The sequence below is a fragment of the Cavia porcellus genome, unplaced genomic scaffold (genome assembly GCF_034190915.1).
Source record: "Cavia porcellus strain 051 isolate PalLab524CR breed Dunkin Hartley unplaced genomic scaffold, mCavPor4.1 scaffold_16, whole genome shotgun sequence".
Classification (NCBI taxonomy): domain Eukaryota; kingdom Metazoa; phylum Chordata; class Mammalia; order Rodentia; family Caviidae; genus Cavia; species Cavia porcellus.
In genome coordinates this window covers 40,109,804-40,137,095 of record NW_026947499.1, presented here as the reverse complement: position 1 = coordinate 40,137,095, position 27,292 = coordinate 40,109,804, and the positions used below count along the sequence as shown (strand labels likewise).

Genomic DNA, 27,292 nt, shown 5'->3' with positions numbered 1-27,292 from the left:
CTCTAAACTGTAAGTATCACAATAACAAAAGACATGGGTCACATTTTGCCTAGCACTTTCACTCACTCTAGTGTCTGGGCTGATTTGTGGTACTTTTAGGAGCTCAATGAATATTTGCTGAACACAAAAATGAATTATCAAATAGAGCAGGCATGTCTTCAGGCTGAGCATGGTTCTCTGACCTTGCCATTCTTCTTCCTACCACTGTCTGGAGTACTATTAATCAGTGAATGCCAAATCTCTATAGTGGGTTAAGCATGAAGTTTCTGGAACATATTTAAGGTTATGAATGTAGAAAGAAGGAAATTAGTTTTAACTAGAGAGGACTTAAGTTCAAATCTCAATCAGTTACTTGTAGCCTTGGGTCTTCAGTTTGGCACATCAATGTCTTTGATATGTTGGATATGTTGAGAAAGAAGAGAAAGTGTTCAAGGATTGTTGTGTGAATTAAGTAAGGTATGAGACAATTGCAGACATTTGTAAGACAGATACTCATCACAATTTAAGCCATTAGTCTTTTCCGTGAGTCCCCACAATGAAGCTATGAGGAATGTAGTACCATTTCCCCCATGCTGTAGATGAAGATCTGGAGTCCAAGAGCTATTAAGTATATTAGTAGAGAAAAGTGAAAAAAAAAACCCATAAACCCATTCTGTATGGACCTAGAATACAAAGTTCTGACTCATCTTGCACTCTACCTTATACACACATGATTCTCATTATCCCAGTGTCCAATTCATCATCCCACAGCCTTTCCCACCACCATCTTCCTAGCTCAAAATGAAGGCGTGCTGGTGTAGATCCCACTTTTCAAGTCATGGTTGCAGGATTCTGAGGCTGAGGAAGGCTACAAGAGAGATGCTTTGATAATACAGTACTTGCATTGCACACGCACACACACACACACACACACACACACACACACACACACACACACTGTTCTCATTATCTCTCTTGCAGCTTCCCCCAAGCACAAAGTTGCATCATCTCACGATTATCTACTGACATCACCAACAATCCAATAAGCATCAGGGACTAATCAAGAGAGAGACTTTCTAAAAATAGCTTTTATTTTCTCCACACCACTGGTTAATATTGTCCCCCATCTATACAATCTAATCAGGATACTTGCTGATTTGAAAGCAAATATAATAACAGTAAGAGCACTACTTTATTAGCATGCAGCTTAGAAAGCAGCTCATCCCAAATAGTCTATTTTTTTCCACATGAAAAGTTTGGAGATTGCTCAGACAAGCCAGATATTACTTGGAGGCAGGAAAGGGGAGAGATATCTGAAATCAAGAAGCCTCACAGAGAGTTATCAGTCATCTGCTTTTTGCTGCTAGGAGTTTGGAATGAGATTAGAAAAGGATGTGGTAAGAATCAAAGATCATAGAGTTGGAAATACAAGTTGGGAGATCAGAAAGCAGGCTGACGACGCATAGACCCCAAGCTTGCTATCATTAGCAGTGACTCCATGATGTGGCCAGTGAATTAACAAATTGCTTCTAATCCTCATAGAAACCTTGGGGTAGAATACTCTTCTGTTTTGTGGATAATGGAATCAGGCTGAGCAATGTGAGTTGATTTGCTCAGTTACAAAGATTGTAAAGAACACAACCAAAATTCAAGTATCCATGTTCTCCAATTCATTTTCCATGCTCTGTGTGTGTGTGTGTGTCTCTGTGTATGCACATGTGTGTGTATTTAATTGCAGAACACATATGGCTCAGTCTCCCAGTTCCTCTTTCTCAAATTTTCCTTTTCCTTTTTATTCTAATCCATTGGAATTTTCCACTTAATATATCTGGACCAAGGCTGGCCATGAAACTTTGGAAAGCAAAACGGCAGGTAAAATGGGTTTATATACTACCATTTCGCAGCACTCAATGTATATCTATAAGCTGACGAATCAAGTATTTATGTTTCTGACCTAGACCTCCCTTGTGAGGCTTCATCTTGCAATTTTAACCTGCCTACTTGACATTTCCACTTAGCTGTCTAAGAGTAATCTTAGACTAAACACTTTCAAAACTAAAATCTTGATTTTATCTCAGTGTCCAATTCATCATCCCACAGCCTTCCCCACCACCGTTTTCCTAGCTCAAAATGGAGAGCATTTTTTCACCTTGCTCTCTTGGCCCCACACATATCTATCAAATAGCTCCAACCTGCCAATCTGGATCCACTACCTGCATCCACTTCAGCCCTGAGCTGTAATATTTGTGGTCTTCCTGCATCCAGTCTTGCCCTCTGCTTTATTTCCTGCTGAGCTGTTAGAAGGAAATCCCACCTCCCCGCATGACTTTTAAGACAATGTGTGATTTACCCTGCATTTAGGTTAGTGTCCCTTTTCTTTATGTACACAGTTACCCTGGCTATGCTTCAGCTCGCTGATATGCTTAACTTCACTATATCTTTGACCTTTTCACAACTGGCACTGAATCTTCTAATATTCCTTTTCTTCTGCTTTAGCTGCTAAATCTTATTCATCTTATCTTCAGAATCACAAAGTATAACTGGCACCTCCTCCAAGAGACTCTCCAAAAGTACCCAATCTATCATATGGAAGGCATTTTCTATTTGGCATGGTTTTTAAATCTTTAGTTCTTTTGGCTAATTGAATATTCATTAATAATTTCTTTATGACATTTTGGTAAAATAGGTATATTTTCTCTCTTTTATGAGAAAAATCAAGACACAGGGCAGTTGAGTAACTTTTCCAGATTGCAAAGCAAACAAGTTGAAGAGGCAGGATTTGAAACCGAATTATTCCTACTGCTGATGTGATATCCTATACAGTGCACTGTGCTGGCTACCTACCACACTGCCCGTTCAGTGCTTGGTGTATGGTAGGTGCTCAGTGTAGTATAGCTCTCTCTTACATCTTTCCCTCATTCACTAAGTTGTTGCTTCACTCAGGTTCACATTAAAAATATTTTCTGTTCTATCCACATCTCCTGTGCTTGTAAAAAGAATTGAGGTTCTTCAAAATCAAAGTTTTGTGGCTGGGGATTTAGCTCAGTGGCACAAGTGCCTGCCTAGCAAGCACAAGGTCGTGAGTTTGATCCCTGTTCTCAAAAAACAAAACAAAGCAAAGCAAAGCAAAACAAAAACAACTTTACTTTGAAATTCAAAGTTTTTATCACAGTCTTTCCTTTGTTTATTAAACAATTCTGAACTATATCTCCAGAGCTCTTTCTCTAAGATCTTTGATACGTCTCTTTACAGGACTTTGAACTGAACCACTTAGTTTCCATTCCTTTACTTCACAGAAGCTTTCAGTTCAGAACCCACTTTCCTCTAGATGAAGGTCTTTGTGCTCAAAGTACCTAAATTCAGCAAGGAAACTGATAAGCAAATAAGCTAGATACGACAACAGCAAATGCAGTACTTCATGACCTCAGGTTGCTTTCTTCATGGCATTTACCACTGTCTTACTCTGTCTTGTGGACTTTGTGTGTACTTGTTCATGTTTCTCTGCACTCCAATACCTGCCCAAGACCAAGAAAATCATCTGTGAAAAAACTAAGGCTGAACAGGAGATGATGAGGTGAAGAGGTTGGAAGCAGACTATGTCTGAAGAGAAGAGCTTGTGCAAAGGTGCTATGGAAAGTGGATCAGGACAAGTTCAAGGATCAGAAAGAAGGAACTCTGTCTAGAATGCATAACTGATAGCAGTCCACCCTCTGACCCACAGCACATGTGCAAGCTTGTGCGGAAGATTTCTTCCCAGGTGAGCATTCTGATAAACACTTAGATGGTGATGGTGATTATATAATAGTGGCAATGGTTGTTGCTCTTAATGCAAAGTGGTCTCAGGAGAAAAATAACCCTGTTGAATTCTGTCACTTGGAAATGATAAGAGATCTCTCTTTTCCCATCTGGCACAGCTGATAGGGAAAAGGAAAATAAATATATTGGCAAAAGTCGCCTTATCTGGGGCTTTTGAACTGTGTTCACCACCAGAAAAGACATAGAAATGTAGACAAAATGTATCACAGAGCCTGAATAGAAAGTCCATTTATAAAGCTTATCATATATAGCAATCCTTCACCATATCTATGGAGGACATGTTTTAAGCCCCCCCCCGAATACTTGAAACCTCAGCTACTATTAAATTATGTGTATAGTATATATAAATATAAATATATATATTATATATATATATGCAGTATTACCACAGCATTTTTTTCTTTCTTTGCCTTTTAGCATCAAAGGCAATCTGTTTTTTTTTTTTCTTTTTTTTTTTGCAGTACCAGGGATTGAACTCAGGACCTCACACTTGCCAGGCAGGTGTTTATGCCACTGAGCTAAATACCTGGACCGGCAATCTGTTTTTCTACATCTTATGTTATGATATCTCCTTTTGATTTTTACTCTTGCACTTAGAAGATATTATTAAGTAAAATAAAGATTGCTTTAACACAAGCACTGTGACACTGTGAAACCACTCTGATACCCAAGATATCTACCAAAGTGGGTAATACGATGCTGGTTCCTTGGCAAGGCATGATTCATGTTCTAAGCAAGATAGTGCCAAGTGACATGAGATTTGATTGTGGTATACTGGACTGAATGTAATTTAATACTTATGAACTGGTTATTTTTTGAAAATTCCATTTCATTTATTTGTTCAATATTGGCTGTTGGTGACTATAACTGCAGAAAGCAAAATCAGGGAGAGGGCTCTGGTGTCTACTGTATTAGCTAAATAAGCAGTAACCAGAATGAGCCTGAGAACTGACTCTCAGGAGCATCTGCTGAGTTGACAGACTCAGATGTCACCCTGTATCCTTATGTTGGATATGAGGATGTCACACTCCCCTTTGTGACTCTCACTTGCTTTCTTCATGGCATTTGCCACCCATCGTGTGTATCACGTGGATTGTGTGTGTATTTGCTTGTGTCTCTACCACTTTTACACCTGTTGTGTAAGGGCACAGCAAGTCTCTCTCATCCATGTGACATCATGAAGTGCAATGCTGAGCACCAGGAAAACTGTCAACAGACTAACAGAGTCAAGTAATTTATCCTATGTTGTTGAGTACAATGTTGTCCTGTATCAGTGCACTGAAAACCTGGAAAATCATAGGCATATGCTGCATTTCTTTACTCTATATCCCCCACATTTGGTACAGCACTGGATAATGGTAGGTGCCCAGCAAATGTTTATGGAAGCAATGTAAGATGCACTCACTATGGAGTGCTGTTTGGTATTTCTCTAAGGCAGTGTTTATTTACTCAGGCATCAAATCTTCCAGATTGAGTGTTAAAATGCAAATTACTGGGCCCCATCTCATAGATATCTTATTCTGAAGCAGAGTATCTCTTTTTTTTTTTATTTGAAAGAGAATAAAACCAGCAAAATACGACAGAATAAAGCCAATCAAAGCAAACCAGTGTAAGTGACACAGGACTTGAAAACAATAGAAAATCAACAATGATTACCATAATGCCTCTTGTATTCAAAACAGCTGCAGATGCCTTCAAACATAGGAAAAATCAAACAAAATGGAACAGAATAGAACCAATAGAAACAAAACAATGGATTCAATAAAGGACTTCAAAATAAGACTATAGTAAATCCAAAATGGCTACCATAATGTCTTGCTATCTATGAAATAGCTGCCCGTGCCATCATATATAACCAAATCAAACAAAACAAAACAGAATAAAACCCAACCCAACAAACCAGTAAAAATGATACAGTACTTCAAAACAAAATAGTAAGAAATTAACAATGGCTACCACCTTCAGGAGATCTTCAATAGATGCCACACTGCATACCATAATCCTCTGAATAGATGATCAGACCACCGGCCATAGACCCACAAAGTCAGTGAAACACCAAACACCACAAGTATCAAATTGCATTTCACTTGAATAGCTATCATCATAGCCTGTGTTTCTCAGGATCGGTTGCTTATGGAGGTGGGGAAGTGGGTGGGTCTTCCTGTTTCCTAGCCCATGCACTGAAAGAGGCTGGGGTTAGCCTATTATCCCATCATGAAGCAGAATCTATTAAATGCTGCTGAAGGGAGAGTGTGGTGTTATTGATGACTTTTACAGGTGATTCTAGGGCCAGTGCAATGTGAACATTTTCCCGAATCTCATACTTTTCTTCTTTCACTAGACTAGACTAGGCATTGGGTTCTCTATTTAAATCAGTTCATAATAGAGGAGCTGTGCGAGGGAGAGGATTTTAATGAGGGATATCCTCTGGCTCTATGCTTTGTTGTTAGAGACCTTAAAAGGTACAAAAAATGGATGAAGCAAGGCAATGAAAAATGCTTTTTTGCCCACAGGTTTAGTCCTGACCATAGATAATTGGAGTGAACACTCATCCAGCCCTGATCAGGCCCTGAAAGTTATTTCTTTCTTTGTATTTTTAAGCTGAGTCATTGAGAGGCTCAGCGGTTGGCTAACAAATCATTCCTGAGTCCTATTTACAGCTCCATAATTGCGAGGTATGTGCTCTTGGCAGTCAGTTACCTTTCCTGAGCCTCAGTTTCCTCATTTATAAGATAGACCTCATAACCACCTTCAGGACAATGGCAAGAATCAAGTGGTAAAGCACACGGGCACACCTGCCACAGCTGTATCTTATTAAAAAGTAATGGAAATCATTATTTGAATGCTTAAAATGTGTCAGCAGCAGGATGCTCCTGAGTTGTATAAATGCTAAGTGGGGAGGGAAACAATTAAATGACTGTGGATGTCTTTGGGGGTAATTCCTGTCATTGCTGGATGTCTCAGACACAGGAAGGTAGCACCCATTTTCATGTGTGTGGCAGGTTGAAGCAGCATTTTCAGAGAAAAAGCCTAGGCTGGGACCTCATGGTAAGGAGGAAAGAGCCATAGCATTGATGTTTTAGATTGAGATGGCCCTGGTTTCTGGCCCGTGGCCCTGAACAAACCACTAACCTCCTTGAGCATCTTTTAGTAGAGATCATACTGTACACTTTGTTAAATTATAGGCATTAGAAACAATAGTAGGAAAAAGAAAACCTGACCAGGTTTGCCATACATCAAAGGTTCAATAAGCAGCAATTGTAATTAATAATAGCTGGTTGAAGAGTGATATACCTTAACTATCTGATGCTGTCCTGTTGTGGATCGAAACTATTATCTGCAGTTTTCTGTGCTCAGGCTGAAACAATGGGCTGTGCCTTCCTATGAATTTAGTAATTTCTTCCTACCAGTGGCCTTTTATTCTCTCTGGTATATAGATGAGAACCCTAAATCTTAGAATTAAGACATTTCCTCAGCCAAAACCAATGAATGGTGGTATATTCTAGGATTTCATCTCTCAGAAATTTCCATAACTGCTATAGTCTCATCTTTAGGTTTTAGCTTTAAAGTTACCTCCACCTCAAAATTATCCTTACCTCTCCCCAGCCTAATGACAACAGCTCCCAGCCCCTCTGTCCTCACCTGTTTTGTCTCTCTCACAGCACTAATTGTCATTGCTGTGATGTTTTCCATGAACTTGACCTGAAATATAAAAGTAAGAATCCTATTCCAGTTATTACTGTAAGCTCCAGCATCCAACAGTCTGGCATGTAATTGGTATACAATGTAAGGTTCTTTAGAGGAATAAAATCAGTTGAAAATATATGCATAATTAATCAAGAGTATTTATTATATAGGCTTACACAATCAGAAGGAAGAGATTACACAATTGGCAACCTGCAAGATCAGAGGCAGGAGAACCTATAGTAGCTATCTATGTTCTAGAGAGACAGAAGATTCCAATAGCGATCATCCCAAGAAGATGGAAGACATAAAATAAGGAGAATCAAGGATTCATCATTCAAGGTCACAGACCTGGAAACTCACTGTAGAGTTGCCAGTGCAAGTCTGTGTTGGAAGGCTGAGGGAATGAGTGCCTGTGGAAGTGATGGCAAAGAATGGAGCTCTTTAGAAACAGGCATGTGTTGTTGTTGCTGTTTGTGTCAATTTGAGAAGAATAGAAGCTTAACTAAGTAACTCAGCAGCTCTACATCCTGGGATGTAAAGAACAAGCCTTTATAGCTCTATCATGCTGTTCATTGTGTCAATTTAAGAAGGTCAGAAGTTTAAGTGATCAGTAGGTGGGGGAGAGTCCTTACTTTGCAAACATCCTCATGGTGTGCAAAAGGAGGGAACGGAGATGGTGTGAGTGCTACACTTGCCCTAGAGGTTGGTAGCTTGCTTGCAATATAATTGAGGAAAAGCGGCTTGCTCTCTCCAATTTTATTCTTCCTGCCTTTGCTATCTTCTGCCACCTTGAAATATTACCCCTGTATCATGCCATCCTGCCTTGGAGTCAGCTGACTATGGACTGAAACCTCCACAAGCTGTGAGCTAAATAAACCTTTCCTCCCTTTATTTTCAATGTGGGGTATTTTGTCTCATCAATGAGACAAATGTAATCAAGACAGCTTGCTTCCTTAATTCACCCAGGTTATGAGCCAGTTTGTTGATGCCACCTATATCTGACATGGATCATCACCCGCTCCCTCAGTTTTCTGGTCTACGTGTCAATAATACATAGACACATCCATAATGGTACTTTACTAATCTGCTAGGAATTTCTTAATCTATTCAAGTTGATGAATCATGATTAATGGTCACAGTAGGTATGTAATAAATGTCTATGAAATGGATGACCAAATGAGCCGAAATGTAAATCCAGACAGCATGATTCAAGTTCACAGCCACTGCATGATACCATGTGTCTTCCAGAGTTATTATTAAAGTCTTATCACTTGGGGCTTTGGGGATTAGTTAATTGTTTTCCAAGAAAATTGAGCCAGAAATTTTCAGGAAGAAGTTTGAGAGGACCTCCTTTTCCCAGTCTGAGGCTGCTATGAGCATTATTAGTCTTCTCAGTTTGAGACTGAACATGAAATCCACATAGATCTATAGATTACATTCTTTCTGCTCCAGAATAGCAGGAGGGCCTTGATTATCAGCTCTCAGGGTCAAATAAAAGGTTGATGATTCAGTGCTTCAAATGCCTACAGCCAAATTGAATCTGATCATATTCAGCTTTTAAAGGCCATGTTTCAATCAGATCATTTTATAGGAATAATTGCTCTGAGGGCTTCCCACAAGTTATCTTACACAGGCACAATACTGCAGGAGGTTTGCAGTAATTCCAGGTGTGACTTCTCCAACACGCTTTCTGTCTCAGAGGAGGTGAAGTGTGAAGGTCATCTATCTGCCACAAATACATTCCACTGCCTCTGTAGTCATCTGTTAGATCAAGAGCCCTGTAAGAAGCCACAGACAATACCTGGCCAAATGTTTTCCAGAATTTAAAAGTATTCTTCTCTCCATAACCTGGAATGCTTTGACCTTTGCCTTCAGAATCTCCAGGTAGAGAGGTGCGACTATACTATGACAGTTGTCTTTGCTTTGCACATTGCTGAGTCTAAATCTTCACTCTACCTCTTTCCAGCTGTATGAACTTGGAGAAACTGCTTAACCTCTCTGAGGTCTGAGATCAATATTTAGCAAGATATGATGTTCTTAAAGTCTTCCCAAAAGGAAAGGATAGTTAGAGCACTTAGTCACCTTTTAGGTTGTTGTATGGTCAGGAAATCCCAGGTTCTGTAAGTGTAAGAATAGGTTATGACCACTGTGTGGGCCACTAAAATTTTTTTTACTCTCCATTAGTTTGTTTTATGAGGTACTTATTCAAAGAGGTAATACACTGTACTGAAGTTTAGTCAGATATGCGTTACAGAATGCTTTTTAAAGATTTCACCAGTCAGTGCCCTTCTCTGATGTGTTTTTTATGTAGACAAGCTAAGGTGGAAATATGGACCTGCATTTCTCTTAGTGTCTTAAATAATGCATTGAAGAAGCTTTTGGTGTAGAAGATAAGCCTGCGTATACTGGTGTGGTTCAGAGAGTTCAGGGTGGAGGGAGAAAAGTCCCTTAAAGAGTGAGAGCGATGTGCACAGAGCTCCTGAGAGCAAGGACTGAAGAGATGAAAAGGAGGGGCTGCAGAAAGCCCCAGGACCCAGTGAGGCTATCCGTAGTGGAAAGTTTCTTAGGATAGGATGGAAATCTGAAAAACAATGCAACTTAAAATTGCTTGTGCAGCTGCTTTGTAGTCGTTCTACCATTGTTAAATTAGCAACACCCCCCAATATGACTTTTCACTTGAAGAGGCCCCTGCATTTCAGATTGCTGCAGAGTAGGCTGCAAGAGAAGCAGTCTGAGAAAAATCAGGATCACAAGTAAGCACTGAACCATAACTACCCTTTCCCCTACCAGATAATAAGCCGATAACTTGGGAAAGACTCTAGACCTCTATGAGATATAACAGTACATGACTGAGTCCCATCTCACCTTGATTTCAAAGGGGAAAATGTGTGTGTGTGTGTGTGTGTGTGTGTGTGTGTGTGTGTGTGTGTGTGTGCATGTGTGTGTGTGTGTTAGGATGCTATGGGCTGTTCAGACACATAACTAGTACAGAAGGTGCTTTCCTTATATCTTTCCTGCATTCATTGATATGCAGGACAATGTTACTTTGTAGTTGAAGAGCAAAGAAGCAGATGTATTGAAAATGGGAAAGAGTGATATGGTTCAATTTCTATTTCAGGCAAGACTGCTGGTTTCAACTAATGGAAATCCAACTTCAGTGTACAGGCAGAGGAGAGACACTGTATTACTTCACTATACTAAGTAATGTAGTTATTATTGAGCTTTAGCCAGAGGTGGATCCAGTACCAAGTCAGTGTGAACAAGAGATTCCCTAAGGAAGTTGGAGTCATGAAATGAAACTCAGGACTTGAATCTGGGAAAGCAGCAGCCATATTATACCCTGCATTACTAGACTGAGTCCAGTTCCTTTTGTTAAAGGAACTCTCAGTCTCTTTCCTGATTCCTGATCCCACAGGTGCTATAAGATTCCCAGTAAGCAGCAACTGGTGAGGAATACCCATTCTAGCAAGCATCTTGGAAAGACCCTAAGTGCTACCTGAAACTCAGCTCTCTCAGGAGTGAAGTATGGTTCTGCTGGACTTGAAGAAAGGAAACAAGAAAGGGTCTGAGGTTTAGATTGCATGGTGAAAGACTCTCCCCTATCCATAGTCAGAGAAAAGCTCTGGCCAGGAAGGGACAGTGCTTGGATATTTGGCTGTTCACTTAGAAGCTGCCCATCTCTGCCTTGGAAGCTCTGGATAGCTGAACCTGGGGAGGAAGAGAAGAGAACAGGGATGATCCTTAAATTTTTTGTAGATGTGGGTTCAGAAGCAGATTCAGTTATTATCTTTTTTAATTTACTTTCTACCAGTGAGGAAAAGATCCTTTCCATGGGATCCAGCAAAGTAAAGTGTGTTGTGCTCCATGATACAATGGAACAGTCTGCAGCTTGAGTCTTAATCCTAATTTGGGCTTCTCTGAGCCTCATTTTCCTTATCTGTAACATGTGTGTATGCTAGCTTGGCTTTGAAAATATCCTGAAGACTTTATCTTTCTCTGTACCCATAACTTTGCAATTTGACTGCTAGTCACCTCTCTGTTGGTACAACAAAATATGTGACACAATTATCTTAAAAGAAAAGCTTGTTGGTTTCAGACCATGATCAGCTGGCTCCATTGCCTTAGGCCTATGGCAAGGCAGAAACTTCATGGCTGAAGGGTTTGGGTGAGGAAAGTTGCTCATCTCATACCATCTTGAAAGGGAGAGAGAGAGAAAGAGAGAGAGAGAGAGAGAGAGAGAGAGAGAATAGGGGCTGGAAATAAGATATAGCTTCCCAAGTCATGCCCTCAGTGACCTACTTTTTCCAACTGGGCTTCACTCCCTAAAATTTCTTTCATTTCCCAATACTTTTATCAAATTATGAATTCATCAATGGCCTAATCCACTGATGAGGTTAGAGCCTTCATAATCCAATCACTTCCCAAAAGTCCTGCCTTTGAATACTTCTGCCTCGGGCCCAGACATTAAGTGCATGAGTCTCTGGGGGGACATTCTGAATACAGACATTAACAGTGACCTCACAGCTTCTCTAACCAAAAGGGGGTATCAGTTTCCCTGCTTTTGGGCTGACCCTGGGATCTTCTTTCTTCAGTCAACTGCATGTGGTGGAATTAGAGTATGGGCTAGTCCTTACCAGCAATTTAAGAGGGCTGGTGGTGCTTCTATTATTGTCCTTGCAAAGGGAAGCTTGCTGAACGATGAGTGACATGGGACCTTATCACTGTCGCCACCACCCAGTCTGTGGCCACCCAACCACCAGGCTATCGATGAGCTCATTCCAGGACGATCAGCACCAACCCCAGGGAAGCTGACCTTAGGTCATGTTCAAGTAGCCACGTCTGTCCACATGGGTATAACTGTACTATCAAGCTGCAGATGTGAGAAATAAATACATGCTGCCAAGACTCTATGTGTGAATGGTATAGAGTCTGCTAATGACACTACTGTATACCAGACTACATTTTTCAAACAGTCTGAAGAAATAAGAGCTATTCTTACCAACTTTCTGGGTAGAGGATTGGTGCCATAGAGAAACTGTCTTCCCAGTCCATACATACCTGGGATCCAAACCAAGCAGGTCTCTGAAGCAGGTTGGCTTCAGAGATGATTTCAGTTACACTAATGTTTTTCCCCTAGTGAGAAATGCAGGTTTGAAATTGGAGTTTGAAATACGATCCAGTTTTTATTTTTGAAGCACATACATAATCTCTATGTGTATATGTACACATGGAAATGAACACAAAAATTAAGTCTGGAGAAATGAGCAGTGACATTTTCACAGTCATAACTCTGAACAGTTTTTACTTCTTTCTATTTCTTAAAATTGCTGACTTATTTTTATATGGAGTGTGTGTTATTTTTTAAGAAAAAGGAAAAGTAAATAAAGTCATTTCCACTTTAGGAAAATAAAAGGCAGAGTAGAAGGAAGCAGGAGGTTTGTCCTGGACTGACGCCCAGTGCTAGGAGCCTGTCTCATACCCACAGTGTCCTGTTGAGATTTTTCTGGGTGATCATTTGCCTCCACCGTCTGTGGTGACACATACTCTACATCCCAAGTTTCTCCTGGGCCTCAAGGAGCCTCCACAGAGAAATAACACTAAATTCCCTTGCTAATTTAAACAAGATTTCATCTGGCCATACCAGACCTTTGTGGCAAATAAATACAGTCACAGTCTTCTCCGACCACCATAACGAAATATCATGGTTGGCTTACTGACATACAAAGGAATTTTTTTTTTCCATTCTGAAGACTAGAAAGTCCAAGAACCAGTCCAGCAGGGTTGGGCTCCTGGCAGTGCCTCTCTGCCTGGTTTGCACCTGGTTGCTGTGTCCTCACAAGGCCTTCCCATGATGCATGTGTCAAGGTGGCTAGGGAGAGCACTCTGGAGCCTCTCCTTATAATGACATGAATCCTATGGGATCTGGGAGCCCGATCTTATGACCTCGCGGAACCTCAATCACATCCTGAAGACTCCATTTTAAATACAGGCACACTGGGCATTAGGGAATCAGTACATAAACTCTGAGGTGACACAGCTCAGTGCATCTCACCCACACACTGACTTGCAAGGAAACTGAGTACCCTTTTCCTTTAGACCCAGCAGCTGGAAGTTCCTTTTCCCACTCACTGGACCTGAGGCCTTTCAGCTACTTGTATATTTTAAAGTATGCATTGATGGAATGTATTTATATAATGTTTTTGATGCTGTTCTCTATTATAGTGAAATTTGTTGGACAACGTGTCATCTTTTATTAGGGAGAGATAATAGGCTGGAATAATTTAAACTTTGGAGACAGACAAGGGTTCTCTCTCATTTAATAAATGAGCTTGGGAAAGTTACTTAGCCTCTTTGAACCTCGGTTTTACTTGTCTGTGAAATGGAACACAAGTACAATGTTTTCATGGGATAATTGAGAGGATTTAATGGGGCCATAAAAGTGACAAGGGCAAATATGATAGCATGTCACACCAGAGCTCCACAAGTACCAGTTCTGTTTCAATTTAGACATTTAGACTTATGACTGGTCACTTAAAGTAATATTAGAAGTTGGTAAAATTCCAAATCTGGGCTAGGAGGCAAACCAGGTCAATCTCACCAGCACGAGTGGCGGAGTGCTGTTAGTGGCAGGTAATCCATGATCTGTGCTCACTTAGACTGTTTGGAGCCCTTTGTTTCAGGAACACTGCTGGTATCAGTTTCCCAACTTCAGTAAAACCCTGGCTCCCTCTTGTAAATAGGAATATTAGTCTCCACTTGAAGGAGTGTTGGGAAGTGTCACTTGAGTCATTTGCATTCATACATCGGCTCATCATTTCCACATGTATGCCTCTTATCATTAGTACTTACTGTTTTCCTAATCTTTCCTTCTGAAATTAAACTTCTTATTATTTAGGTAAAAGGAAAAGTATTGCCATTTTTCATAGTAACAGATGTCATGTGCAGAATATACTCCTTATTAAAATACAATGAAGATAAAGCAACTCTGTTTAAACTACAGCTGAAACTGTCACCTAATGTAGGCTCTAATTTTGAGACATGTTATTCTTTTCGCCGTATCCTGGTGGGTAAGTGGTAAAATAGCAAGAGCAAAGAGTGCTCCTCCAGTTTTGCAGGTGCCAGGGCAGAGATGAGAGGGGCAGCAGTTGGAAGGGACCTCTAGGATCCAAACCCACCTCTTGGAAAGATTCGTAAGAAGATGGAAAGCAGTCAAGTCCTTGGAGTAGGGAAAGTGGTAGGCAGGACACGTGGACTCAGACTCATGGGCAGGCTCTGGACTGGTAGGGAGTTTGAATTATGCTCTTTCCTCTTTGTGGTATTACTTATTCTGTTTGCTACAGCAGAGCAAAAAGGAGCATTACTATCTGGAGACTATGAGATCCCTTCAGGTTAGAATTAGCTTAAGTAGGGACAGAAACAATTGTAATAAATCTTGGTTCATCTAATCTAACACAGTTCACCCTTGTGGGATAGTCTCCCATGTAGGAGACAGATGCCTCCACATAAAGAAATAGTACTGATGATAAGAGTGTTAGGTAAATTCTAAAGTTTACAAAAGAACCAGAGCCATAACTTGTAGTCAAACTTTGAAATAAAAACTCAGTGGACAGGTTGATCATTATGATGAGTAACAATGAAAGATTGTGTGCATAGGACATTGTTTTGAGAAGCCTTCTGTAAATGTATCAGAGTGATAACCATGAATAAAATGAGATATAGAAGCTAGAGATGGTAAGGGTTCTAGAAAGAAGAAATAAAAATGAAAAAGTAATATTTATAATGATTATATGAATGATGGAGAATGAAGAATTAGATGTTTTCATCATGTATAAATACATGTATGCAAAACTGGATGAATCCACAGATGCATAGATGGTTGAGTGGTAAATGTATAGCAGGAAATCCACCTTTCTCCTGCCAGTATACTTTCGTTTCTGTTAGTTGTCCAGGTAACCTCCAGTTTACTTCAGTTCCTGTTACAGTTCCTGTCACTGGTCACTGTGATACATAGCTGGTCACTATGATGAATATTGTAAGAATCAACCAGAGACAGCCAACTACTCCGCGTCTGTGCTTACAGATCCTATAAAAATTCTAGCCCACCACTGTTCAGGGCCTGATATTCTGAAAATGATACCTGTCAGTGCCCATCTGTGTTAAATACATCTGCCTCCAAATCCTGGGTGATATTTTGATGTTATTGCTTGTCATTGCAGGTGAAAAGTATGGTAGAATCTGAATGATCTCTTTGAGTAAAGCCTTGCCATACTGGAAAGGAAAAAAGACAGTTACTCTGCAGAAATAGAGGCTCACTGAAAGAGAAGGGGCTTCTGGTTTTGCACTCCATCTAGGAGGAACATCTGAATGTATGGATGACAGGGTCTGGGAATGAGAGGAAAGCACCCCTGAGAGACACTTAGGTGGCTTAGAGAACAAAGTAATATAGTTTCTGCCTCATTTTCATATTTTATTTTGGGCCTCATAACTGAAAGTTGAGGTTTGGTATCTCAACAAGGCTTAACCTAGCTATCTATCCATGTAGTCGGTATTTCAACTTGGCACCCAAAACTTCACAAACTTTTATTTTCCTGAATAATACTCTGACTCACATCAGCCTCCAGAATGAAAGTCTGTATTCTTTCCATTTTCAATCTGCCAATGTCTTAAAAAATAGATATATATTTTGGGTTTTCAAAAGAGATAATGAGCAATTGCTAATAATTATTTAAAGCTATTAGAGTTGGTCTCAGCACAATTAATGCTACTGTTGAGTCTTGACAATACTGGAAGGATAATTTAAGCTTGGTGCAAGGATGGTTGCCAAGATGTGCTCAACAATAGAACTGAATTTTCAAACATACAAATGTAATTTTTTTTCAAGCACTGCAAATTCAAGTGAATGTAGCTTCAATGAAATGATGGCATCTTATACATTTCCTAGAACATTCAGAATTGAGAGGCAGATGTTCCCAAGGAGGGGACCAGCCTGGCCTGGTTCCTCTGGAGCTAGATTGAATGCCAACATGGACCACCAGCTCAGAGCAGAGCAATGGAGAGTTATTAGAGTCATGACTTTCTTATTAGATTCTTATGGGTGCTGTAATAAATCACCACAAATATGGTGACCTAGAAAAATGGATAATTCTGGAAATCAGGAGTCCAAAACAAAAGTCACCAGACCTGGTTCCTTCTGGAGGCTCTAGGGGGACCCTGTTCATGCTGTCCTCACCTCTGGTGGCCACAGTTAATTCCTGGTATCCCCAGGAGCGCATATGCATCATTCCAGTCTCTGCTTCCACCTCCATATCACTTTCTTTTCTTTGCATCTTCCTCGTTTCTCTTTACTTGTAAAGACATTTGTGGTAGGATATAGAGCCCATCTTAGTCTAGAATACTCTCATTGTAAGATGCTTAATTATATTTGCATTTGTTTTCCTAAATACAGTCAGTTACACACATGAACTCTGAGCCAATATGCACTTGGGAAGCCAACCCTTAGCCCACTACAACTCCCAAGACAATTGACTTCTCTCTATCTCTGATTTTATCTCCTACTATGACTCCTATCATTCCATTTACTCCAGGCAGGTAGACTTCCTGCTTGCTCCCCCAAACACAAACTTATTCTTAGCCAGGAATGCGGCTCCCCCCTCCTGAAACAGTGTGTAGCCATCTAGACCTTCAGCGTTCAGTTCCAGTGTCATGGCCTCAGAGTGACTTTCCTAACCCTTTCTATTGGAAACATTCCAAGTTCAACCTGTCTCTACCACATCATCCTACTGACTTTAGTCATGGCACCATCTGAAATTATTGCTTATATGTATTTTTTATTTTGTCTCCATTCACTAAACAATACATTTCCATGAAATCAAGGTCCTCTGTGTCCTAACGGCTAAAACAAGATCTACAATGAGCAATTTCTGCTCTACTGCAGACGCTCAGCAAGGAGTAATTAAGTCAATGGCTGACTGTGCAATGCCACCTAGGGGATCACAAAGCTAAGTTCACAGTGTGAGATATTGTCTAACCTTCCAAAATGAATGTCTTCAGAATTAAGACCACAAGACATGGCACAAAGCAGTTTTCTTGTCCATAGATATAACACTTCTAAATTTGATGCAAAGAGCATGTTCTCTGAGTCGAATTTATATACATTGCTGGTGTGGATGTAAATTAGTACAGCCATTAAGGAAAAGGTGTGAATTTCCCATGAAGTTAAAAATAGAATTACCACATGATTCAACAATCCCACTACTAAAGTATGAACTGTGTTAGCTAAAGTAGGAATTAAGTAAGTAGAAAAGGTACCTGCAGTCACATGTTTGTTGCAGCTCTACTCATAAAAGCCAACACATGGAATCAATCCATTTATCAAAGGATGAGGGATAAAGAAAATGTTGTATATGTACACAATGAAATATTTTTCAACTATAAAAAAGAATGAAATCTTGTTTCTGCAACTTGGTTGAGCCTAGAGAACATTATGTCAAGTGAGAGAAGCCAGACAGAGAAAGACAAATTTCGTAGCACATTTTCTTACTCATATGTGAATAGTTATCACAAGAGGCAAGAAAGGGTAAGGAGATGCAAGGATAGAAAAAGGCTGAATTATGGGAAACAAAATTCAATTAGAAAAGAGAAATAAATTCTGGCGTTCTATGGCATAGCAGGGGACCAATATTATCATATATTTCAAAACAACTAGAAAAGAGAATTTTAAATATTCCCAACACAAACAAATGACAAATGTTTGAAGTTAATAAAAATGCTAATTACCCTGATTTAGTAATTACACATTATATACATAAATTAAATTATCACACTATTCTCCATAAACACAGACAGCAATTCTATAAATTAAAATAAATTTAAGAAATAAAATAGAGCACATTCTCCAGAGTGGAACAGTTTCAGGACAGCACTGTCTCAGCTCAGTGATGATCACTGTAGCCTTCTTCAACTTCTTTTCCCTATTTGAGCCATGATTGTATCCAGGAAATCAGAGAGATGAGAACATACAGAGGCTTGGGTTGTTGGAAAGACTCCATGAGCTCATCCATGTAAAGTGATTAGTAAAGTCTCTAGCTGAATTAATTGCCTATTAGCAACTAATCACCTCTTCCTGCTTTCTGGAAGAATCTCAATTTTGATCAACCTCAGGAGTTGCAGGTATTTGAAACTTGGTTAACTAGCATGTGAATCTCCTACAGAACTTGGGAAAATATGTGAGTCCAGGCCCCAGCCTTAACCATCTGTATTCCACTGGTTTATTGTGGAGCCCATATAACCCTGTGTTTTGTAAGCAGCACTATAGAATATCGGTGAATGAAAATCACTGATGTCAGCCAGTTGTAGAAATTTCATTTGATTAGGCAAGTGACTAGTATAGTAATTTGGGCACATGACATAAACATGATCAATGTATCCTGAGAAAGAAGACATGGATGCTGGAGGCACTGTCCTTGAAGAATATGAACAAGGCCTCTGCTGTGTACCACAGAGATTATACTGCACATATCATTTCTTCTGTCACTTTTTTGGTCCATGCCAATCTATTTACTGTCTAGTTAGCATTCCATCTTCTAAGCACACTGGGTCCTTAGGACAATTTAATTTTTGAAAATTGTGGTCAATTACTTGCCACATTATTATCTGCCATGTTGTTATATTATTTGCATTTCTGTGGAAGTAACAATAACAATAGAGATTTTCTTTTTCGTTAAAGTATTTCCTGCCTCACATAATATGAAGCACATAAGTAGGATGACTCCAGAATTTAAAAATTAAGAATACTCATAACAAGTAGTCATTTTCCTTCCCAATTTCTACCCTGCCATTCTCAGGCAGGTTTTATTCTCACCTCAGGGCTTCAAGGTGGCTACAAATGTTGCAGGCATCCTATTAAGGTAATGATATTCAGGACCACAGGAGAGGCTTATAAATACTTTGTGTCCTTCTTCTTGGCAGTAGAATAGTTTTCCTGACATCTTCCAGCTGGCTTAGATTTTGGGTTCATTGGTTGGATTTTTTTGTTGCATGCCCACATATTAGTAAACAACTTGAAAAAAAGAATAGAACCTCCAGACTGACCTCCGCGGTGGTTGTACCAGTCTACACTCTCACCAATTTTGGAAGTATGCCCATTTTCACTATGCCACTTCTTCCTATCCATGAACAAGAGGTACCTTTCCATTTTCTGATATCCTTTTCCATCTCTTTTTTCAGAGCATTATAATTTTCAGGGTACAGATCTTTTACTTCCTTTGATAGATTGATTCCTAAGTATTTCATTTTTATAACTGCTATTGTGAAAGGTATGATTTCCCCAATTAATTTCTCAGTGATTTTGTTGTTTTCTAAATTTAGCTATTACAAGCTATGCTGTGGATCGGAAATGCTACTGATTTTTGAGTGTTGACTTTGTATCCAACTATACTACTGAAATTGGTTGTTAAATGTACCAATCTTTTGAAGCCTTCTATGTAGAGTATCATATCATCTGCAAATGATACTGTAACTTCTTCCTCTCCTATCCTTATTCGTTTTATTTCTCTCTCTTGTCTAATTACTTCAGTAAATGTTTCCAGAACTATATTAAATAGTAGAATTGATAATGGACATCCATGTCTTCTTCCTGATTTTAAAGTGAACACTTTAAGTTTTTGACTATTTGGTGTGATGGTGATTGGTTTGTCACAGGTGACTTTTTGGAGATTGAGGTAAAAACCATCCATTCTAAATTTCTGGGTTTTTATTATGAATGGGTGTTCACTTCAAATGCTTTTTCTATGACTATTGAGAGATCATGTGATTGTTGTATTTATCTTTGTTAATATGGTATATTATATGTATTGATTTGCATATGTTGAACCATCCCTGTATTCCTAAGATGAATCTTACTTGGCCATGGTGTGTAATATTCTTGATGATTTGCTACATTCCTTTTTTATTTTTAAAAAAGGGTAAAACTAAACATAACAAAACAGAACAAAGCAGATCAGAAGGAAAATAATATAAGTGACACAGATTTCAAAGCAAGACAACAGGAGATCATCACTGGGTACCAAATGCCTCTTGTTTTCTTCAAAATATTTGTCTACATCTTCACACACAATGAATTTATTCAAAACAAAATAGTATAAAACTGGATCAGAACAGAGTAATGAAGACATTACAGGCCTTCAAAACCATAAAGTATGAAAATTAACAATGGCTGCCATAATGTCTCTTGTTCTTTTCCAAATAGCTGTCATACCTTCATATACGTTATATGTCAAAATTAAACAGTACAAAACAGACTAAAACCACTCTGAACAACAAATGGAAGCATTACAGGATTTCACAGCATGATGATACGTAATCAGTAATGGATACTATAATGTCTGTTTTGCTTCAAAGTAGCTGTTGTTTCATCACACATAATATAATCAATTCTCATAAAATGTTTAGAAGTTCTGGGCATGTATAAGCCTCTATGTGTATACCTATCCTTTCTGCATTAGAAGGAAAAACAAAACAAAACAGATTGCTAGAAAAATAAGGAACAAAATAGACAAATACATAACAATAGCAAAGAGCCCAAAACAATAATGATGTCGGTTTTCAAAACGTGGTAGGAACAGAACTAAGGTTGATATTTTACATAGTGATCTTCAAGACTTCCTCAGGTCATGTGACACAAGCATGCAACATTGTTCCAATCCTATGAATATTAACTGCTTTGTTGTATGAACCTACAGAATTTGTAGCACAGTCATCTTAGATATCCTGTGTGTTATAAAAATTTAGATGTTTTTCTTTTCCTTTCCTTTTTCTTTTACCTCCTTTTCCCTGAGATATTATTTTTTCCCCTTTAGGCAGGTTCTTACCCTTTCATTGCATTAATTGAGGATTTTGTACGTTATTTATTCTTACCATTTGTTATACTAGGGAGACAATACTCACATTTTTCATGTGAGTTTCATTTATTTCACTTATGAGTATGGTCTCAAGTTGCAAACACTTATAAATATCTCAGTGTGATAATGATATATAGCTGAGTAGTACTCCATTGTATAAAAATACCATATCTCTTTTATCCATTCCTCAGCTGATGGGAATTTAGGTTGTTTCCAAGATCTGGCTATTACAAATTGTGCTGATATAAACATGGGTGATGTGATGTTTTCAGTTCTTCTGGGAATATGCCCAGAAGTGGAATAGTCAAATGGGACTTCCAATCCCAACATTTTGAGGAATCTCCAGACTGAACTCCAAGTGGTTGCACAGATCTACACTTCCACCAACAGTGCAGGAGAGTTCCTTTTTCCCCACAGCCTCTCCAGCATTTGTTGTTGGTAGTTTTCTTGATCCTGGCCACTCTTTCTTGAGTGAGATGGAATCTCAGTGTTGTTTTAATTTGCATTTCTTTAATGAGTAATGATGATGAACATTTTTCATGTATTAATTTGCCATTTGTATGTCTTCATCTGAGAACTGTATATACATCTCAGATGCTCGTATTTGGATTAGGTCTTTGAATTTGGGGGGTTTGATTTTTTAAAATTCTTTACATGTTTTAGACAGAAGTCCTTTGTCTGATGGACAGTTCACTAAGAATTTTTTCCCAATTTGTGGGTTTTCCTTTCACTATGCTGGAGATTTCTTTTGATATACAAAAACTTTAATAAGATGTGATCCCAGTTATTGATTCCAGGAAGTATTTCCCCTGCAGTTTGATACCTGTTCATGAATTCTCTACCTACCTCTATGTCTTCAAGATTTCTACCTACTTTGTCTTCTAGCAGATTTTGTGTTTCTGTTTTAATATTTAGATCTTCAATCCATTTTGACTTTAGCTTAGTAAATAGTGATAGACATGGGTCTAGATTTAGTTTTTGGCATATTAGAGAGCCATTTTTTCCAACTCCATTTATTAAAGAGACTATCTTTCTTCCAGTCAATGTGTTTGGGCCTTTTGTCAAAGGTAAGGTGGCTCAATGTGTTTGTAGTTGTGGTTGTATCTTCTGATCTATTCAATTGATCTTCAGGTCTGTTTTTATTCCAGTACCAAGCTGATTTTATTACAATAGCTTTTGTAGTATAACTTCAAGTCAGGAATTTTGGTGCCTCCTGCCTTGTCATTGTTGCTCAGAATTGTCTTTGATATTCTAGGTATTTTAAGGTTCCAGATGAATTTTAGGAATGATTTCTCTAGGTCTGTGAGGTATATTAGTACTATTTTGGTGGTCATTGCATTAAATCTGTGTAACAATTTTGGGAGAACGGACATTTTTACAACGTTTGTTCTTCCTATCATGAACAAGGAATATCTTTCTATTTTCTGAGATCTTCTTCAATTTCTTTATACAGGGCATTATAGTTTTCCCTGAATAGATCTTTTATTTTTTTTGTTAGAGTGATTCCTAAGTGTTTCATTTCTTTGGATGCTATTGTGAAGGGTGTGGCTTCTCTTAATTCTCAATCAGTGAATTTGTTGTTTGTGTCAGGAATGCTATTGATTCTTGAGTGTTGACTTTATATCCAGCTATATTACTGGATTTATTTAATATACGTAGGAGTCTTTCAATGGAGTTTTGGGGTCTTCTATGTAGAGTATCATGTCATTTGCTAATAATGATAATTTAACTTCTTCTTTTCCTATCCTTATTCCTTTTATTTCTCTCTCTTGTCTAATTGCTGTGGTTAGTATTTCCAGTACTATATTGAATAGGAGTGGTGGTAATGGATATCCTTGTCTTATTCCTGATTTTATAGTAAAGGCTTTCAGTTTTTGGCCATTTAATATGATGCTGGCTGTTGGTTATCATAGATGGCTCCTATCATATTGAAATAAAGACCATCTATTCTGGTTTTCTGTAAGGTTCTTACCATGAATGAGGGTTGGATCTTATGAAAAGTTTTTTCTGCATTATAGAAATGATCACATGATTCTTGTTTTTTGGTTCTATTGATATGATGGATTACATTTACTGATTTGCACTATGTTGGACCATCCCTGCATTCCTGGGATGTATCTCACTTTATCATGGTGTATAATCTTCATGATGATTTGCTGCATTCTGTTTGCCAATATTTTATTGAGAATTCTTGCATCTGTGTTCATTAGGAAGATTAGTCTGTAGTTTATTTTTTGTTGGATTTTTTTCTGGTTTTGGTATTAGAGTAACACTTGATTCCAGGAATAAGTAAGGGAGAATTAATTCCCTTTCAATTTCATTGAAGAGTTTGAGGAGTATTGGCATTAAGTCTTTGAATTTCTTGTAAAATTCTGCAGTGACTCTGTCCGGACCTGGGCTTTTCTTTGTTGTTAAGGATGTAATTACATTTTCAATTTCAGTAATTGAAATTGGGTTATTCAGCAGTTTTACATCTTATTTTTTTAAATTTTTATTTCATTTTAAAGATATTAAGACAAAACATGACAGAACAAAGCAAATCAGAACAGAACAATGTAAGCAACACAGTACTTCACCACAAGACAACCGTATATTAACCATAGATACCATAATTTCTGTTTCTTTGAAATAGTTGAGCCAGCTTCACATATAATAGTATCAAACATAACAAATTAGTATAAAACCAATCAAGAGAATGAAAGCATTATAAGGCATTCAGAATGAAATAACAGAAAATGAACAATGTCTACTATATTATCTCATTTTCAATAAAAAATTTCTTTATACTATCACACATATTAAAATCCAATAAGACACAACATGATAGAACCAATGGAAACAGAAGAACAAAAGCATGGTAGAACTTCAAAGCAAGATGATATTAAATCAGCAATGGCTGCCATAATGTCTTTTTTTCTTCAAAATAGCTGTTCATGTCTTCATACATAATAAAATCAAACAAGACACAATAAAATCATTCCAACTAATGAATGAAAACATCATAAGGCTTCAAAGCAATGTAATGGGGAATGATTACCATAAACTCTTATATATTATTACCATTGCTTACACAAGGGAGACTATACAGTATTTATACATATGAGTTTGATTTATTTCACTTGTGAGTATGGTCTCAAGTTGCATTCATTTATTAATAAATATCTCAATGTGATCATTCTTTATAGCTGAGTAGTACTCCATTGTATAAAAATACCACATCTTTTTTATCCATTCCTCAATTGATGGACACTTAGGCTGTTTCCAAGATCTGGCTATTACAAATTGTGCTGCTATAAACATGGGTGCACAAATATCACTGTGGTATGATGATTTCAGTTCTTCTGGGATATGCCTATAAGTGGACTAGCTGGAACGAATGGAACTTACAATACCAGCTTTTTGAGGAATCTCCAGACTGACCTCCACAGTGGTTGCACAGGTCTTACATTCCTACCAACAGTGCGGGAGAGTTTCTTTTTCCCCACAGCCTCTCCAGCATTTGTTGTTGGTAGTTTTCTTGATCCTGGCCATTCTTTCTTGAGTGAGATGGAATCTCAGTGTGGTTTTAATTTGCACTTCCCTAATGAGTAATGATGATGAACATTTTTTCATGTATTTATTTGCCATTTGTATTTCTTCATCTGAGAATTTTGTTTTCATCTCAGATGCCCATTTTTGGATTGGGTCTTTGAATTTTGGGAGTCTGATTTTTAAAAATTCTTTACATGTTTTAGACAGAAGTCCTTTATCTGAGGGACAGTCCACTAAGATTTTTTTCCCAATCTGTTAGTTTTCCTTTCACTATGCTGGAGATTTCTTTTGATATACAAAAACTTTAATAAGACATGATCCCAGTTATTGATTCAGGGAAGTATTTCCCCTGCAGTTTGATTCCTTTTCATGAATTGTCTACCGACCACTATGTCTTCAAGATTTTTATTCAATTTGTCTTCTAACAGATTTAGTGTTTCTATTTTAATAGTTAGATCTTTAATATTTAGATTTTAGTTTAGTACATGGTGATAGGCATGGGTCTAGTTTTAGTTTTTGGTATATGAAGAGCCAGTTTTTCCAGCACTATTTATTAAAGAGACTATCATTCTTCCAGTGAACACATTTGGCCCCTTCATCAAAGATAAGATGGTTGAGTGTGTTTGTAGTTGTCGTATCTTCTAATCTATTCCATTGATCTTCAGGTCTGTTTTTGTTCCAGTACCATGTTGATTTTATTACAGTAGCTTCAAGTCAGGGGTTATGATGTCTCCTGCCTTGCCTTTGCTGCTTAGAATTGCCTTTGGTATTCTAGGTCTCTTCTGGTTCCAGATGAATTTTAGGAGTGATTTCTCTAGATCTATGAGGTATGTAATGGTATTTCCGTTGAGATTGCATTGAATCTGTATAACAATTTTGGGCCATTTTTCACAATATTTATTCTTCCTATCCATGAACAAGGGATGTCTTTCCATTTTCTGAGATTCTCTTCAATTTCTTTTTCAGTTATTATAATTTTCCCTGTATATATCTTTTACTTCTTTCTTGAGATTAATTCCTAAGTTTTTTTTTTTTTTTTTTTGGATGCTTGTTGACGGGTGTGACTTCTCGTGTTTATCTCTCGGGGATTTTTTTGTTAGTGTATAGGAATGCTGTTGATTTTTGAGTATTTACTTTGTACCCAGCTACATTGCTGAATTTATTTATTGTACCTAGGAGTCTTTCAATGGAGTTTTGGGGGTCTTCTATCTAGAGTATCATATCACCTGCAAATTATAATTATTTAACTTCCTCTTTTCTCCTTTTATGTGTCTAATTGCTCTGGATAGTATTCAGTACTATGTTGAATAGTAGCAGTGATAAGGGACATCCTTGTCCTGTGCCTGATTTTAAGGTAAAAGCTTTCAGGATTTGGCCATTTAATATTATGCTGGCTGTTGGTTTGTCATAGATGGTCTTTATTATATTGAGGTAAAGACCATCTATTCCAATTTTCTGTAAGGTTCTTATGATGAATGAGTGTTGGACCTTATCAAAAGCTTTTTATGCATCTATAGAAATGATCATGTGATTCTTACTTTTGGCTCTATTGATATGGTGGATTACATTTATTGATTTGCATATGTTGAATCATCCCTGCATGCCTGGGATGAATCCTACTCTATCATGGTGTATAATCTTCTTGATGATATGCTGCATCCTATTTGCCATTATCTTATTGAAAATTTCTGCATCTATGTTCATTAGGGAGATTGGCCTGTAATTCTCCTTTTTAGTTGGGTCTTTCTCAGGTTTTGGTACTAGAGTAATATTTGCTTCCAAGGATAGCTTAGGAAGAATTGATTCCCTTTCAATTTCACTGAAGAGTTTGAGGATTGTTGGCATTAAAGTTCTTTGTATTTCTTGTAGAATTCCGCAGTGAATCCATCTGGGCCTGGGCTCTTCTTTGTTGGTAAGGACTTAATTACATTTTCAATTTCATTAATAGAAATAGGGCTATTCAGCAGTGTTACATCTTCTTGACCCAACTTTGGTACTACATATGTTTCTAAGAATCTGTCCATTTCTTCTGTATTACTGAACTTATGAGAGTAGAGGTTTTCGAACTATGTGTTGATTATCTTCTGTATTTCCACAGAGTCTGTAGTGATTTCACCTTTTTCACTTCTTATTGCATGGTTTTGAGCTTTTTCTTTCCTTTTTTAAATAAGGTTGGCTAGGGGCTTATCAATTTATTTATTTTTTCAAAGAACTAACTCTTTGATTCATTGATGCTTTGGGTTGCTTTCTTAGTCTCTATTGCATTAATTTCTGTTCTGATTTTTATAATTTTCTCCCTTCTTTTGGCTTTGGGCTTTACTTGCTCTTCTTTTTTGAGATGTTTGAGGTCTAGGATCAGGTTGTTTATTTGTGTTTGTTCT

General features: G+C 38.0%; 1 long non-coding RNA gene across 3 annotated transcripts in view; it reads left to right on the top strand.

The window, feature by feature from the left end:
* The window catches only part of LOC134470715 (uncharacterized), a 65,450-nt gene that overhangs the window by 923 nt on the left and 37,235 nt on the right, over window positions 1–27,292 (top strand). For all 3 annotated transcript variants that reach the window (XR_010039827.1, XR_010039826.1, XR_010039825.1), the window contains exon 2: window positions 3,504–3,736. This is a non-coding gene — a long non-coding RNA (uncharacterized LOC134470715). The remainder of the gene's footprint in view (window positions 1–3,503; window positions 3,737–27,292) is intronic.